Source organism: Triticum urartu, chromosome 4A (assembly GCF_056163025.1).
Source record: "Triticum urartu cultivar PI428250 chromosome 4A, HENAU_Tu73, whole genome shotgun sequence".
NCBI lineage: Eukaryota > Viridiplantae > Streptophyta > Magnoliopsida > Poales > Poaceae > Triticum > Triticum urartu.
The window spans coordinates 8,400,027-8,411,634 of record NC_141876.1 but is presented as its reverse complement, the minus strand read 5'-3'; positions in this window follow the sequence as shown (position 1 = coordinate 8,411,634).

Sequence of the window (11,608 nt, the reverse complement as noted above, 5' to 3'; positions counted from 1 at the left end):
TTTTCAGACTTAGTGAACTGAGACATGCTGAAATATAACTCACGAAGGCATGTAAACGAGCTCAATGCACTCACTACGGTGCAAGTCATGGCAAGGCAAGCATACATCCATTAAGAAGGCACAAAATGCTAGCTAGACATGGCAAGAACAATGGCATAGCATGAACGGATCAACTACAATAACATCGGCAAAATCGCAAACAAGTTGACGATCTGCCCAGATTCACCACGAAGAAAAAGTAGAGCTCGATTGACTCAAGCTAGGGTGCTCCATAATTACAAGTAAAGACATGGATGGATAGAGCATAATATGATTAATAAAACTCCTTTACTGATCATCCTCAAAAGATGCACGGATCACTAGGAAACAAGCTGAACATATAATCCCAGACTTAGTGAAAACTACTAAGTCCCTGAAAACAGATTTACCGGGTGCCTCACTTTGCAAGCTTGCACAAGTCACCACACACATCCTAAAAATGCATGGGTTGCACCTCTGGAAAGATAACAATATGCTTAACAAAACATATGAGGACTCACAGGCATAGCATGCACACAATAATCATGGCAAAAATGACAAATGTCTAAGATGAACTAGCAGATCTGACAATTAACTCACGAAGCCTCCTTCTAACAGGATTTTGGGCATCAAGATAAGCTCAAATGAAAATGGTGCAATGGAGTGAAATGATGTACTCGTCGAGGCGAACATTTTGATATGCTATATGTCCAAATCGGAGCTACGGATACAAAGTTACGGCAGGTCAAAGTATGCACAAAAATTGAGGTTCAGGAGAGAAAAGTCAACCGAGATATTTTTGGATCTAGATCCAAATCCGGGACACTGTAGCACGCACGCAGCCCGAGGATGGCCGGCCGGTCTTGGGGCTCGCCGGAGAAGACGCCGGTGGCCGGAGTGGAAGAGGCCGACGAGGTGCGGCGACGTTGGAGGCGGCGTTGGCGCGGTCGACGAGGCGGCGGGGCCCGATCCGGGGCGGCGGCGGCCGGAGCTTGCTGCGGCGCGGGAAGGCGAGGCCGGCGACGGCGGGGCTCGCTGGCGAGGTGGCGTGCGGCGGCGCGGCTCCACGGTGTCGGGGAAGAAGGTGCGGGCGAGGGGCACTGGCGGCGCGCGGCGGATGGGCTCGGGGGGCCGTTCGCGGGCTCTCCCGGGCCGGCGGCGGCGGCGGCGGGCGCGGCCACGTGGCGGCTGGAGATTGGCTGCGGCGGCGGGGCGGACAAAGTCCGGCGCGGCCGAACACGTCCGGTGCGCGGCGGATCCGATTTTTAGGGTTTCGAGAGGGGGAGATGATCCGAAAACGGGGGGGGGGGGGGCTATTTATAGGCATAAGTGGAGCTAGGAGAGTCCAAATGAGGTGCGGTTTTCGGCCACGCGATCATGATCGAACGCTCTAGGACATGGAGCGGAGTTTGGTTGGTTTTGGGCCAAATTGGAGGGGTGTTGGGCTACAACACACACGAGGCCTTTTCGGTCCCTCGGTTAACCGTTGGAGTATCAAACGAAGTCCAAATGACACGAAACTTGACAGGCGGTCTACCGGTAGTAAACCAAGGCCGCTTGGCAAGTCTCGGTCCAATCCGGAAATGTTTAATCCCCACACACGAAAGAAAGCTATAAATGACCACCGGAGGAGAACGAAGCGCCGGAATGCAAAACGGACAACGGGGAAAATGCTCGAATGCATGAGATGAACACGTATGCAAATGCAATGCACATGATGACATGATATGAGATGTATGACAAAGACAACAACACACGGAGACAAAACCCGAACCCGAGGAAATAAATATAACTTAACGCCGGAAACGGCAAGAGTTGGAGTACAAATTGGGAAAGTTACATCCGGGGTGTTACAACCGAGGGGCCCATGAGGCAGGGGGGCGCGCCCTAGGGGGAGGGGGCGCCCCCAACCCTCATGACCTCCTCTTTGATCCCTTGCAGTAGGGTCCAAGTCTCCTGGATCACGTTCGGTGAGAAAATCACGTTCCTGGAGATTTTATTCCGTTTGGACTCCGTTTGATATTCCGTTTATCCGAAACACTGAAGTAGGCAAAAAACAACAATTCTGGGCTGGGCCTCCGGTTAATAGGTTTGTCCCAAAAATAATATAAAAGTGGAAAATAAAGCCCAATATAGTCCAAAACAGTAGATAATATAGCATGGAGCAATCAAAAATTATAGATAGGTTGGAGACGTATCACTACGCAGCCTTCTTCTTGTAGACTCGTGTTGGGCCTCCCAGCATAGAGTTTTGTAGGATAGTAGAAATTTTCCCTCAAGTGGATGACCTAAGGTTTATTAATCTATGGGAGGCGAATGATGAAGATGGTCTCTCTCAAACAACCCTGCGACCAAATAGGAAAGAGTCTCTTGTGTCCCCAACACACCCAATTCAATGATAAATTGTATAGGTGCACTAGTTCGGTGAAGAGATGGTGATACAAGTGTAATATGGATACTAGATATAGGTTTTTGTAATCTGAAAATATAAAAACAGCAAGGTAACTAGTAGTAAAAGTGAGCAAAAACGGTATTGCAATGCTTGAAAACAAGGCCTAGGGTTCGTACTTTCACTAGTGCAAGTTCTCTCAACAATCCCTCAATGTGCGACAAAAGTCACTCCAAGTTCCTATCGGGGAGAACATAAGATGAAATTGCTTGTAGGGTACGAAACCACCTCAAAGTTATTCTTTCTGATCAATTCATTGAGCTATTCCTATAAGTTTCACAAACATCCCTAGAGTTTGTAGTAAAATAACATCATATGATACACATCAATCAACCCTAATGTTACCTAGATACTCCAATGTCACCACAAGTATCCGTGGGTCAATTATACGTTATGCATCAAACAACTTCAGATTCATAATATTCAATACAACACAAAGAACCTCAAAGAGTGCCCCAAGATTCCTACCGGAGAAACAAGGACGAAAACATGCATCATCCCCAATGCATAGATTACCCCAATGTCACCTCAGGAATCAGCGAGTTGAGTGCCACAACATACATCAAGTGAATCAATAGAACACCCCATTGTCACCACGGGTATCCCACGCAAGACATACATCAAGTGTTCTCAAATCCATAATAGTATTCAATCCGATAATAGTGAAACCTCAAGGGTAAAACTCAATTCATCACAAGAAGATAGAGGGGGGGGACACCATATGATCGAACTATAGTAACAAAGCTCGCGGTACATCAAGATCGTGCCAAATCACAAACACGAGAGAGAGAGATCAAACACATAGGTACTGGTACATACCCTCAGCCCCGAGGGTGAACTACTCCCTCCTCGTCATGGAGACCATCAGGATGATGAAGATGGCCACCGGTGATGGTTTCCCCCTTTGGCAGGTTGCCGAAATGGCTCCTGATTGGTTTTTCGTGGGTACAGAGGCTTGCGGCGGTGGAACTCCCGATCTAGGTTTCTTTTTGGGGGTTTCGTTATTTATATGAATTTTTGGCGTCGATTTCACGTCAGGGGGTCCACAAGGCAGCGACAAGACAGGGGGCATGCCATCCACCCTTGTCGTTGCCTCGGGACTCTTCTGGCCCAACTCTTGTGCTTCATGGGCTTCTTCTAGTCCATAAAAATTACCATAAATTGTCAGCTCATTTGGACTCCGTTTGATATTCCTTTTCTGTAAAACTCAAAACAAGGAAGAAACAGAAACTGACACTGGGCTCTAGGTTAATAGATTAGTCCCAAAAATAATATCAAATAGCATATTAATGCATATAAAACATCCAAAATAGATAATATAATAGCATGGAACAATAAAAAATAATAGATATGTTGGAGACGTATCATGCAGGAGCATTTTGGCTCTCCGGTGGAGCGATTCCTCAGGTGATACTTCCCTCCGGGAGGATGAAATCAAAGCCATAAACATCACTAATGATCCTCTCAGTGTGGGAGGAGTAATCTTCACCAGAGCCACCTCATCTCAAATCCTAGTTCATCTCTTGTATTCAATCTTTGTCTCAGAACCTCAGTTTGGTACCTATGGGTTGCTAGTAGTATTGATTACACCTTGTAGTTGATGCTAGTCGGTTTATTAGGTGGAAGATTATATGTTCAGATCCTTAAGCATATTCAATAGTCCTCTGATCTTGAACATGAACATGATTTGTGAGTAGTTACTTTTGTTCTTTAGGACATGGGAGAAGTCTTGTTATAAGTAATCATGTGAAATTTGTATTCGTTCAATATTTGGATGATATGTATGTTGTTCTTCCTTTAGTGGTGTCATGTGAACATCGACTACATGACACTTCACCATACTTGGGCCTAAGGGAAGGCATGAAGGAGTAATAAGCAGATGATGGGTTGTGAGAGTGATAGAAGCTTAAACCCTAGTTTATAAATCATTCCGTAAGGGGCTGATTTGGATCCATATGTTTCATGCTATTGTTAGATTTATCTTAGTTCTTCTTCCGTAGCTGCGGATGCTTGCGAGAGGGGGTAATCATAAGAGGGTTGCTTATTCAAGTAAGGACAACACCCTAGCACCGGTCCACCCACATATCAAAAATATCAAATAGTGAACACGAATCAACTAAACATGATGAACACGACTTGATGAGAATTCCCATGTGTCCTTGAGAATGCTTTGCTTATTATAAGAAGTACTTTCATTTTGTCCTTTGTTATAAAAATGATTGGACCATCTTGCTTCACTCTCGCTACTAGTGTTACTTGTTACTTGTTATGAATTACCTTTCTACAAAACAATCTGTTACCGCTAATTTCTGTAGCCACAGGGAATACCTTGCTGAAAACCGCTTGTCATTTCCTTCTGTTGCTCGTTGGGTTCGACACTCTTACTTATCGAAAGGACTATGATTGATCTCCTATACTTGTGGGTCATGAGGTTCCGTAAGTGGTGCGTCGGCCGTGGTTTGCAGGCAGTTACCCTGCGTAGCGTGGGTTGCGGGTGGTGTTGGGGAATGACCTTTGCTCAAGGTGCAATAGTTAGGCTCCCCGTATGGGATTTTGCAGCAAGTGGTAAGCCTTTTCCCTCTATGAGGAACCTAGGTATCAATCCAAGGAGGTATAGGTTCTTCCAACAGTTGAATGCCCTACAAAACAAGTAAAACCCCTATTGTGCCCCAACTATCCTAACGGTGTGTCAATCCCTGCTAGACTTGCTAGTTGAACAAGCCTCTTAAAAGATAATGTGTGATAAATATTTTTCGTATTTTTGGAATAAAAATAAAACTTAAAAGAAAAAAGCATATAAAGGTTGTTGGAAGGTGATTCTTATGATGGAAATTGGACCGGGGTTCATAGATTCACCAAGTGTAACTCTTCAATGCATAAAAACTGTGAATGGTGACTTTCTCATGTGTATAAGTGCAATTTGGAACACTGATGTTCATGCTAGACAAGTAAATGTTGTGAGAATATATATAGGCAGTACGTCCATAATACTAAAGACCGAGACCCTCTCATGCATCTTTAGCTAAATAGCCCGTCCATAGACCAAGACACTCCGCATCATCTGGACATTACGTGTAAGCATGTGTATAAGTGCAAACATACTGTTAAGATTATGGGATTATTCATCCTCTACTAACCCTTAACCCTTAGTGGCAACAATTCTAACAAGCCTTTTCCATTTTCTGTCATTATGGTAGATTACTTTCAAAACTTGAACCCAACTAATGGACATCTCTTCTACTACTGGCTACTAATCTAAACTGGCCAAGAGAAGATGAGCAACCGGAAAGAATTATGCATCTATATATCAAACATGAATCATGAACAAATCTTAACATATAGAGTTAATCCATCACATAATCTATATCACCACCACAAACTCATCTGATAAACTACAATCATGTAGGCTAGCTCATGTAGCTATTGTATTGAACATGAAAATAAACATCTAAGAGGAGAGATTAAAACATTGGCTACTATCATGAACCCGTAGTCCAGGGAGTGGACTACTCACAACTCATCTTGGAGCACGATGCTTGAGGTTGATGATGATGGAGATGAATTCCCGATCCGGCAGAGTTCCGGATCAGGCATGAAAATGAAGATCGCCTTGGAAACGCGATGTGGTGGCAGCGAAAAAATGGTCCATAATTCCGAGGTACGAATGGAGGTATATATAAGCCAGGGGCAACGGAGGGCTGCCAGGTGGGCCCACGGGCATTAGGCACCCCTTGTAGGCGCCTCCAGCCCAAGGGCGCCTAGGAGGGATCCTTGGGCCTGTGGCCAACACCAGGTGCAGGGCCAGGTCCCCACGGGCCCTTCTGTTCCTCAATCTTCCAAAACTTTTTTTAATTTTTTCCGAGACATTTTCTGAGTATTTTCTTGAAAATAGAAAAACAACAGAAACATGAACTGGCACTTGACACTGGATAAGTATGTTAGTCCAATAAAATTCAATAAAAATCTTGCCCAAAGTCTTTAAAATTGATAGTGATACAACATGAATCATACAAAAAATATCGATACATCGGTGACATATCAGCACCCCCAAGCTTAATCCATGCTTGTCCTCGAGCACGTAGATGATAAAAAGGATAATTTTTGGATGATGAATGCTACCCAAACATGATCTTAGTTTAATTGATGTGTTACTTGTGGTGGATCTAAGTCAATAAAAGAAACATTTGGAAAGGTCTATATTAACAATGAAGTTCCTACATATTGTTTGATAATCTGATGCATTAAGTCAAAATCACAAATGCCAAAGGTTTAGAAAGAATGTCAAGCTAATTGGATAAACAATGAAAATCATTCATGCAAAGCGTATTAACATGGCAATCACTTCTAGGCTAACCCTCAATACAAGACCGAATACTATCACTTGTTGTATGTTTGCTCTATTTCACAATCTTCACAAATTTAGAATCTTGCAACAACGCAGCTGACCATTAGAATCTTCAGAAGTATGAGTTTATGCCCTAAGCTAGGCAAAGAGAAATAATGATGGGATTTTTAAAGAAGTGTAAAACAAAATCCTATCAGGGGTTCCCGCACTAGTGTCATGCTCATGGTTGCCGCCTGATCCTATTCTTCCGGTGGAAGTAGCAACTTGAGGAAGCTGGAGCTAGTACCAATCAAAAGTGGATCTATAGAAACACTATCACATTGAAGCTTTGGGAGGCGCAATAGTCGTCCACCACGCAGAACAGATTCATCAAAGTCCCCATGGAGCATAAGCCAAGGGCATGCAGATTTAAAATTCGCAAACTCCATCAGGTCTCGCCACAGGAGAAAGCCAAATATACCCACCATCAGTCATCCATGTTGTGTTGGACTAAGATTTTCTTAGTAAATGATCTGACTCTATTGATAAACTAATCAGAGTACATCAGATCAAAGAAAATAAAACACAATGAATGAAAAAGATCCTTTATATATACAACTAAAAGTTACATTGAAGACCTTTGAAGTCATCAACTCTAGCTCCACCTTTTGCATATTGACATTCTTCCAAAAATCTGGTGAAAAAACCATAGAAGACCAAACAAGCACAAGCTGGAGTAACCTCAATGACTTTGAAGAGCTGATTGAGTAGCCCACCCCAATAAGTGAGAATCCGTGATCACTGAACGAGTTGTGGCCAGGGCACACCCGTTACAAGGCAGGCTGCCCAACAGTTAATTAATCTAGGTACTATTGCGGAGGAAATTTGTGAGCACAAAATAACGAAATATGAAAAGTACCAGCCACTCCAAACTTGACACCACAAGATCGTATGCAAATAATCTGCGGGAACCAAAGCCATAGGGTCCCCAGTGAATATCACATCGGCTACGACAATCTCATCAGTATGGGTATATAGTCGTGAGACTTTTATTCGCACGTGCAATGGCATCTCCACTGTCAAATCGTTTCCACTAATGACAGAAAAAAAGTATCATTGAAGTAAACTAAATTTCATCGAGACATAGGTATGGGGTTCCCTGTCTCCTGCCACTAGATTAGTCACCGAAGGGAATGGGAACCATTGGAACACAGCGGAACAAGAACATATTTCTCTTGTGGCAGCCAAGTTTTTTTAGCACCGATCGGGAGTCATGTATCCCTCGCGGCACACATTTTTTCTTGATAGGAAAATATGACAGAGGGGGTTAATTATTTTTTTCATTCAATGCACAAGTATGACGGCCTTCAATGCACAAGTATGACGGCCTAACATGGAAACCATGACCTCAACAACTCAGTGTAACACAGAAACAACACACTCCACTCACGGGTTCCGCCTTTTTGAAAAATCCTGGGTTCCACCTCGCCGCGGAGGTCGAGGTGGTGGAGCTTGCCAACCGGTAAGGCAATTGCCTCCTGCGACATGATTGCCAACACCGTGGGCCTCACTGTCATCTTTTTGAAAGGCAGCAAACATTGCCTATGCACAACAATATTGACAAAAAAAAGTCCACATTATTTGTGTCAGTCATTGTATTCCTTCGATATTTTTCCCATATAGTTGATGGTATTTTAGTGTTATCCAAATCTTTTCCATACCATAATAATAAATTGGTGACACAAATTTCTCCACAAACTGATGTCCAACAAGATCAGGTCACTTGCTAAATTATTACACAAGGTTCTGCCGCCATAGTCAATATAGTACTAATAACTGTTGTGCAATATTAGAAACTTATAAGTGATGCCAAGTAGCTTTGATCTACAATGGCAGTATCACGTATTCAGCTTAGGTAACCTTGGCCTGTCCAAGACAGTACATTTTTATTTGTGTGCGTGTTCAATTTCGTGTGTGAGACCTCATCTTTCTGATTTTGGAATCTTTTAAAACAAATGTTGAAGACGAGTAATGAAGCACAAATGTACGACTGTGATGGACCAGAGGCGAAGAGGGAAGGGGAGCAGTCAACAGAAATGGGTGATATGCGGTAGCGTAGACAAGGCCCGCCAAACATAAGGGGAAAACTTGTCCGCCTCATCACTGACTTGCCCATTACAATAGGGCACACCTCGGCTGGAGTAGAATTTTCGAAGACTAAATAGTCCGTGGTTGACGCATCGTAGGCAAGAACAACATTTGTATTAGGCTGCTTGATCTAACAGGTTGATAAACTTCAACTAAAAACATACTTTTATTTACCGCCCCAAATGTTGATGCAACATGATTTACAATCCTTTGTCCTGGTGACATGTAGGGTGCTCAATCCTCCTGTCTATTCTTCGGTTGGATCTATGATCATTTATTTCCACAACATTGAACTGACTAGCATATGTCTTATAAAATCAAGAACAAATTGGGATATGTGAGTATTTATATATTCAAACAAATGCGATTCACTTCATACAAATTATAATGTTTAGCAGTACGATATACATTTTTGTTGGACAAGATGCTTGTTCTTTTTCTCATGAATAGAAAGACCCCGTTCTTTTTTATACGCTTCCCTTATTTTTGCGGCCATACTTTAGCACAGCTGGGACGTGTACATTCAGGAGATACGAGGGACAGTCCATAGATTGGAGATCATGTGCGATATGCGGAAACACCTTGTCCTCGGTACGAGGGGGCGTGGTACGTGTTATAGACAGGGGCGCAACAACCCTGTAGCACATACATGAGATCTTACAGGAGACTTGGAGAGGAAGGGATAGAGTAGGTTACAATAGATAGATATCAACTAACTACCTAGCCTATCTCCTGGTGGACTCCTAGACTCCTGGCGCATGAGAGAGAGACCAACGTGACAGGTTGATAAGTTTGTTTGACAGATCAAAGTTAAATATGTTACTAGCATTGCCATCCATTTTTACATCCATCCTCAACCTTCTCATGTTCGTGTCGTCAAAGCTTCAGAGATAAGAACATCAAAGAAAATTGGATCAGCATATGTACATTGCAATAAATAAATGGAATGAAATCGCACCACTAATCTTATGTGCATGAATAACTGAGTAATTATCGGCAGTTGGGAACCAAATGAAGGGATTAGCATAATGCGCGATACGAACCCATACTACTTTTTAGTTTGCGCAAGCTGTAATAAGAACCCTATCTACTAGTACTCCACCAATCTCCATGCTGCGTGCATATGGTTGAATGGTAACTTGGGAACTAGACAAGTCTGTAGTCAAACGGGATTGTGAAGACAATGTTGATGTCTAGAATGACAAGTTAAAAAGTAATGTAATTTACGAAACACAAGAAAAAAAAATGGACCTCACCATCCTTTGAAGAAGGCATATGGTGCATACAGCTTGACCAAGAGCATTAAGAAATTGTATCTTCGGTTTTGCTTATTGTAATATTGTGAAAACAACCCACAGAATAACAGGCTCACGGCATGTAACATCTGGTTGGTGGGAAATAAAGATATGATAGAAAGTATGAGTCCCTTCATAATACAAACACAATATTGGCATGTGTATATATGAATTATGAAACATATGATCATGTACTTCAAGTGGCAGCTTATACACCAGTATCAGATATGTGTGGAATAAAGCGAATCTCTTAAACACGTATGGCCTTTTGTTTTTGAGGGGTTTCCCATTCTGTACACGAGGATATATGGAGAAGTAATCCCAACATGCGTCTTCTAAGACATAACCCGTCAATGGGTTTTGGAGTGCTGAGCACACGTTGTAAATGACTTGTCCTTTCTCATTCAAGTGAACAGCCATGGCTACCAGCGTTGCATTTACCACCATGTCCGCAGGAACCTATAAATACAGATTATTAGTAGCTTTCAAGTTTAAGAATGCAATCCACTTAATCAGGTTACTCTATTAATCTGTCTACATCCCTAATAGCTATTATATATGTATTACTCACAGCATCCATTGTGTCTTGGCGATCACCTACGAAACATGGGAATGCTTGCTCAGTGTAGGCGACAATCATAGCATCAATTGTCCTGGAGGAAACAATTGTAGCAAAACTCAGTTTGTTATTGTGGGATGTCAAGCTAGAGTATATATGTCAATATTTTCTAAAAGAGCACACACTATCCAGAGTAGTTGATGGGTAAATTGGAGCCTGGATTTTGAAAATTTCAAAAATCTAAATTTGAAGTTTCAAAATATCATGGAAAAACCTACACACATACATATGGACTTATATTGTCTGTAAAGTTTCATGATGAAATACATTTTTTTGTGAGCTACAAAAAAAATTCATGCATTTCTAGCACATGTACTATACACTATGAAAATACATGATTCTTTTGTGCAGCTCACATAGTAATGTATTTCATCATGAAACTATAGACACACATTGTATACATATCTATGTTCGTGTGTATATATTTTCAGATTTTTTTGAAACTTAGAATTTGATCTTCGATTTTTTGAAAATTTCGGCCTCCTTGGAGCCCAGGAGACAAAAATCCTCACTAGGTAAATTTTGTCTACTGTTATACAAAATTTAGTGATTGTTATAAGTTAGCTTTAATTCATTAAACATATATATAGCTTATTTATGCCATAAATCTACGGGGATCCTATAAGGCCCCTTCACCTTAGACCAACCATTTTAAACGTATGACATGTGGCATAATAAATCAACCACCTCTCTAGATGGCACGGGCCATGATCTATAATGGTCCAAACGAGATGTCTAAAGGTGGCAGCGTTTGA